This window comes from Apteryx mantelli, chromosome 3 (assembly GCF_036417845.1).
Source record: "Apteryx mantelli isolate bAptMan1 chromosome 3, bAptMan1.hap1, whole genome shotgun sequence".
NCBI lineage: Eukaryota > Metazoa > Chordata > Aves > Apterygiformes > Apterygidae > Apteryx > Apteryx mantelli.
In genome coordinates this window covers 132591104-132598424 of record NC_089980.1, presented here as the reverse complement: position 1 = coordinate 132598424, position 7321 = coordinate 132591104, and positions in this window count along the sequence as shown.

The following is a 7321-nucleotide window of genomic DNA, read 5'->3' as shown; positions in this document are numbered from 1 at the left end:
GAATCTGTCCTAGAATAACCAACAGTCTGGTGATTAAAGCAGTTACCTATTAAAGAGAAGAAATAGATTCAAGTCCATGGCTTGAGTCGTCAGGCCTTTTAAATGTAACCTGAGATTAAATCATGACATTCGTTCTTAAAGAAATCTCTCCTACTAACAGTAGAGCTCACTACATTAAAAAAGAAGAGATGCTTAGTGTTTGTTCTGGGAGAAGTGTTCTGGTTATTTACTTTCCTAAATACAACAGCTGGTCGGACTGTTGGAGGAATACCTGACAGGATGCATGTCATTAACTAAAACCAGTTTTGAGAGACATAATCGGATCTGGGAAAAATGAGCACAGGGAAGCAGATAGTTAAATGGTGTAGCGATGCTTGTTAGCAGATGTGTTGAACTCATTATATCATGACCATATGATGAGCGAGTGACACCATAGCAGCCAAGATGGGTGTAGGAGGGCAAGGCAATGCCCATGTTCCCTTCGGCCTATGCCTTTTGTGGTCCATGTTTGCAAGACACACTCTACAAAATTATTTGATGTTTAGCTCCAGGTTCTTGTTACCTGCAGTTCCTTGAGCCCTCAGCTGGTGCTATGGGGTCCTCTCCTTTCCCTGACGCTCCTTGATAAGGAGAAGTGATGTATGATGCTAACACAACCTCAGTATGAAGTTTATTTATGTTGAGTATTCATATTGCGCACAAAAAATGCTGTGAGATTCCTCATTTTGTTATAACTAGCTGTTTCTGTAACCTTGTTTTTCTCTCTCTTTTTTTTTTTTTTTGTTCTTGATACACTCTCAAAGTGAGTGGATGCCAAATTTATACGGAGTACAGGGGAGGTTTAGAATAAAAATTACTCTCAATAGTTTGAATTGGGATCCAGTTGGCACTGAGACTTGACTAACTTTATTATGGAGACTCTGAGGAATGGATGTCATTGAACAAATTAAAGAAAAAAATAATTCCTTCCCCCCCTCCCCCCTTAGAAAGATAACGATACACTTTGGTGCTAATGTATCCTTTTAGCTTTTGTCTTTTACTTGGAATATAATTAATTATAGTTTTTTTTATTTTTAAGACCTATTACATGTCATGAGAGGGCATAAAGTTATTTTCTTAATTAACACAGTTGATAATGTTATTGTTTTAGCTGTGTTAATTTTTTTAAATAATGAACTCTGCTAATTTTTTCCAACAGGCTGCGCTGGGTCAGTGGCCCTCTTTTTTTTTCCATCTACAATTTATCTCTTGGTAAATTCATCTGCTTCCACAAATTATTAAGATACTTGTAAGTGGCTCATGTCTTTGAATGTAATATTCCATTCCTTGTGTGCTCATCAGTCACGTTAAAGCATTTCTGCCCTAGTAACTTTCATAGAGGAATCTTGTGGTAGCATTCAATTGTAGCTCAGTTTCTGTGATTCCTGTGGTACAAATTTCATACTGCTCAGGCATTGTCATACTAAGTAACTCCTGCTTCTGAGTTACACAATGCCTTTAGTTTTTTAGATTTTTTTTTTGAAAGTGTTTGGTGTTAAATTTTCCCTCAAAAGTTAAAAAAAAAAAAGACTTTTTCATACAATTTTGGCCTTCTTCTGTAAACAGAATGCATCCATTTTTTGGCAAGCTATTGTTGATTGTTTTTTTACTGATTTAGACTTTGTCAATATCTGCCAATAGTTAGCTAAGCCATATGGAAGAAGGATTAGCATACCTCACTTGCTTGTAGCTTCCCAGGAACTTGCAGGCAATGAGAAATTGTAAAGTATAGATCAAAGTTACACCATGGAAGTTTTCATTACAATAGCATTTTGCAGTCGCTGTCCATGATTCAGGCTCCCATTAACTTTTAGGTGCCATGACTTTTTTGACCTGCCAGGCTTTGTAATACCATGGTGTCTTAAACACTCACTCACCCATCCTCCACCACCACCACCACCACCACGACAGAGTTAATTCAAATCTTGTTTCATGGAATACTTAATCTTGAAAAATGCAAATCCTCTAAATTTGCTAGGCTTTATTTGATAGTTTAAAAGCTGTCCCTTTTCTTATTTATTCTACCCAACACTTGGCAGACCTTAGATGTTGCTCAGGATTACGGTTTTTCTTGACTTGGAATTGAGAAGGATAATTATTCTGCCTTGTTAATTACATCTCCTTTTTGGTTCTCATACTCTAAAAGCATGAGGTTTGACTCTTAAACAGATTTGCACGTTGCACAGGACCCTGCCCAGACGGCTTTGGAATATCTCCAAGGATGGAGACTCCACAACCTCTCTGGGCAACCTGTGCCAGTGCTCTGTCACCCTCACAGTAAAAATGTTTTTCCTCAGGTTCAGACAGAAGTGTCTGTGTTTCGGTTTGTGCCCATTGCCTCTTGTCCTGTTGCTGGGCACTACTGGAAAGAGTCTGGCCCCATTACCCTCCCTTCAGATACTTATACCCATTGATAAGATCCCCCATCAGTCTTCTCTTCTCCAGGCTGAACAGTCCCAGCTCCCTCAGCCTTTCCTCATATGAGAGATGCTCCAGTCCCTTCATCATCTTAGTAGCCCTTTGCTGAACTCACTCCAGTAGCTCCATGTCTCTCTTGTCTTGGGGAGTCCAGAACTGGACACAGCACTCCAGATGCAGCCTCACCAGGGCTGAATAGAGGGTAAGGATCTATCTCCCTTGACCTGCTGGCAATGCTCTTCCTAATGCACCCCAGGATACCATTAGGGCGCACCAGGGCACATAGCTGGCTCATGGTGAACTTGGTGTCCACCAGCACTCCCAGGTCCTTCTCAGCAGAGCTGCTTTCCAGCAGGTCAGCCCCCAGCCTGTCCTGGTGCCTGGGGTTATTTCTCCCCAAGTGCAGGGCTCTGCACTTCCCATTGTTGAACTTCACCAGGTTCCTCTCCACCCAGCTCTTCAGCCTGTCCAGGTCTCTCTGAATGGCAGAACAGCCCTCTGGTGTGTCAGCCACTCCTCCCAGTCTTGTATTGTCAGCAAACTTGTTGAAGGTGCACTCTGTGCCTTCATCCAGGTCACTGATGAAGAAGTTGAACAATGCTGGATGCAGTATTGACCCCTGGGGGACACCACTAGTGACTGGCCTACAGCTGGACTTTATGCTACTGATCAGAACTCTCTGAGCCCAGCAGTTCGGCCAGTTTTTAGTTCACCTCACCGACTGCTTATCTAGTCGGCCCTTCATCAGCTTACCTATGAGGATGCTATGGGAGACAGTGTCAAAAGCCTTCCTGAAGTCAAGGTAGACAACATCCACTGCTCTCCCCTCATCTACCCAGCCAGCCATTCCATCATAGAAGGCTATCAGATTGGTTAAGCATGATTTCCCCTTTGTAAGTCCATGCTGACTACTCCTGATCACCTTCTTGTCCTTCATGCACTTGGCAATGGTTATCCAGGATGAGCAGCTCCATCCCCTTTCCAGGGATGGAGGTGAGGCTGACTGGTCCGTAGTTCCCTGTGTCCTCCTTCTTGCCCTTTTTGAAGACTGGAGTGACATTGGCTTTCCTCCAGTCCTCAGGCACCTCTCCTGATCTCCATGACCTTTCAGAGATGATGGAGAGTGGCCTTGCAATAAGGTCTGCCAGCTCCATCAGCACTCATGGGTGCATCCCATTGGGGCCCATGGATTTGTGGGTGTCAAGTTTTCCTAAATGATCTCTAACCCGATCCTCCTCGACCAGGGAAAAGTCTTCCTTTCTCCAGACTTTCTCTCTGGTCTCCAGGGTCTGGGATTCCTAAGGGTTGGTCTTAGCAGTAAAGACTGAAACAAAGAAGGCATGCAGTATCTCTTCCTTTTTGATATCTTTTGTCACCACAGCCCCTGCCCCATTCAGTAGTGGGCCCACATTTTCCCTAGTCTTCCTTTTGTTGCTGACGTATTTAAAGAAGCCCTTCTTGCTGTCCTTGACATCCCTTGCCAAATTAAACTCCAAATGGGCCCTCTTCTTATACCTGAAACTTCTCCTATTCTTAGTCTGATGGATATGATTAATTAGGAAATTTTGTGTGTGTGTCTTTTTGGAAGTTAGACATTAATCTCCCCTCTTTTTTTTTGCAGAAAATCTTCAATAAATCTATGTTCCCATAAATACTCTGGTCTCTCTGGTTAAAGTCAAGATAAACTATTTCCTTTTCTTTTAGCGGCCAAATAGGACTAGTCTGTCATAACATTAATATTTACAAGCAGGTAACAATTTAACAGAAGTTGCAAACTCTGCCATGTTATAGTGGTCCATTTTGATCAATTAAGCCTTCGTGTCTGTCCCATGGCTCTGATTTGTATGGGAAAGGTGCACCTTTTACAGATCAGTAATGACTGGGCTTCTGGATGAAGTTAGCATATGCAGAAGTCAAAATTTCCTCTTGAAAACTGCTTTTATGTGGGGGCTCGCAAGTTAGATGATATTCTCCTCGTGCGCTGCTTAATATTGTCATGACTGGGAGTTTTTAATGTGGCTCAGGAAAGGAACATGCCCTTGAACACTTTGGTATTTCTTTATATCAAACCCAAATTGTCCTGACAGGTCCCAGATGTGCTTTTCCATTTGCATCAGTTCAACCACTACATGGTTCAAATGCAGCAGCTGCATAAAAGTGGCAGGACTGTGAAAGCTGGGGGACCGAAAGGCACAGGGGTCCTTTTAAAGGCCAGGTGGCAGCTGGATCGAGACCCGTGGCTGTGATTTGATGGAGAGGAAGATTAGCCTGATGGTTTTGTTTCTCAGATTTGCTTCTGACTTGGTCCTTTTGTATGAGACAGTCTTTCTGGGCCACCTCCAGGTTGCCCTATTGTGGCACCTAACTCAAGCCTAGACAGCTAGTTTGGCATCTGAATTCAAAGGAGCAGTGAAAAATTTGGACAGCTTATTCACCAAGGTTGTGGGAGAAGAAGAGGGCTTATGAAGTCACCCACGGTATTTTTCTAATTAATCAGCCTTTGCTTAGTTTTTCCTTCACTGGGAACAAAGGAAACCAAGGAAGCTGCTGAACTTTAAAGGCTGTAGTACTACTTGGAGCTATATGCCCGGGACACCTTTTTGTTTCTTGCAGCATTTTGCGGTTTCTTCTTTCAATTTCTTCTACAAATCACCAAGTTCCCATTACTGCACCGATGAAACGCACCTCAGCCTCAACCAAAGCAGCTAGCTGGGGCCTTGGTGTTGAAGGATGTACTGACCATGTGTGCTTCTTTGTTCGATTTGGAAAACACATAGACACACACCTCTCTAGACGAGGTATACAAATGTCACTGCTGTGGTGCTTGCTTCAGACTAAATTGGGTGCTGGTAGCCACAGAGGAGCCAGGATCTGGAAGCATGGGGAACGTGGCTGGGTGTTAATAGCCTTTTGTCACTGCCTAGAGGGGCAATGTGCCCTCCCATGGTCTGTTTCTCTTAAAGGAGGTCTGTCTTCAAAGGTTGAGGGACAGGTGGAGAGGGGATTGTGGATAGTTTAGGGTAGGTAGGTGTCATCTGCTTCAGGTCTGGCCATATTGGGCTGTTCTTGAGAATACTGTCCAACTTCAAGATGCAGAAGAGAAAGTGAATGCGTAAAATAATTAAATTTTCCCCTGTTTTCTAGGGGAAAGCTGTGTATCTCTGAATTTGTTACATGGGGCTGAACTGAAGCATCTTTGGCAGCATATTGTGAAGCAGTCCAATGCAGAGAGTAAGAGGATAAACAGAGAGGCATCTGAGAGCAAGGCAGGGTAAGCTATTTTTTCCATGAAAAACACTATTATTTGTCTCCTCTGGGGGAAAAAAAAAGTTAGTTGTTAAAGTCAGCACTTGTTTCTCTCTCACCTTTGCAGTAAAGTTAAATAAACCATTTATTTTCCTCTTTGTCTTGATTAAATGCAAATGACGTGAGTACTTCTCAAAGACCAGACTATGAAGTTAACAGTAGGAGCTCGTCTCTTTTCATAGCAGGAAATAGGCCTAGTTCTGTCAGAAATTTCAATAGTAATGGCCAGGTAAAGTGAGGCTGTCTTTTCTTAAAATATTAAAGGTGGTGTTCATCTTCTGAAGTTTAACCTCCTGTAAGTTAGACACCAAGTATGGGACCTCTTACCCAAATTTACTGTTTATATCATAGCTACCTACATGACAAAAAGATGTTCTAGCCTCCAGTCGCAGTCAGCTTCATGCATTATGGAGTCCTCACATCCTAAAGTAGGTATACAGGGCTTGATCCAGTTGCTGAGATGTGAACACCTAATGTCCTTCTGAGATACCTAAAGTTAGATAGCTGGCCATTGCAGTCTCCTACCATATTTTGAGAGGAGACACCTGTAGATGATGACTCAGTCTAAGTTGGGCTAATGTCACCATCTAAGCTTAGCCTACTCTCTCCACCAAGGAGTAGAGGGCTGAGACTTCTAGCTTATGCTTCCTGTGTGTTTAGACTTTGGTGGGAGAAATTTAGAGTTTCATAATTTGCCCCAGGCACTACAGAAAAAAGTATGGAAGAGCTGGCAGTTGAACATAAAGTCCCTACATTCCACTCCTGCCTCATAGGCAAAGCAGCCAGCAACAATCTGGCACAAAGAACTGAGATGACTGAATGTCCAAAACAGCTCTTGACTGGGTGGTTTCAAACATTTCTACAATGTTTTTCATCTTATGCTAGAATTCCTCACTCTACTCTTCAGCTGTCCTGGAGGGGTAACCTGCATGGAAACCTGGGAGGTACTAGTTTTTCCATATCAGGGTACACTGTATTTATTTTAGCACATTTGCCCTCAATAGTCCATTTCCATAAAAGTAGAAACAGTAAAAAAATTCCAGCCATTAGCGAGCTTGCCTAGATGCCTGTTATTGCTTGCCTATTATTCAGTACCTCTGCTGCTTCTCTGTAACCATAATAGCCAATTACCACTCATAACCATAACCATACAAAGTTGTTTACAGTAGAACCACCTAAATAATTCTAAGGAGAATTTATGGATACAACTCTTAACCATGAAATTTGCAGAGCTACCATTTGTAGACATAATGCCCCTCAAGATATGAAGAAATTGCTGGGACTGTCTAACTGGTAATTCCCAGTTTCTTGGGATCATGAGAACAGCGTGTATAGATAAAGACAAGTTCAGCATGCATTAAACACATTGAACAATGAAGCTATTCAGACACAAACAATTGCCCTACTTGGTTTTCCCGGATTCTGACTCTTGGGTCACTCTTACACTCAGCTGGAAGTGTCAGGTTCCTTAAGATATTCAGAGAAGGCATTTCAGATCCCTCTGGCTTGCATCTTGCAATACAGCAGTTGCTAGATGCTGCTCAAATGGATTACAGTG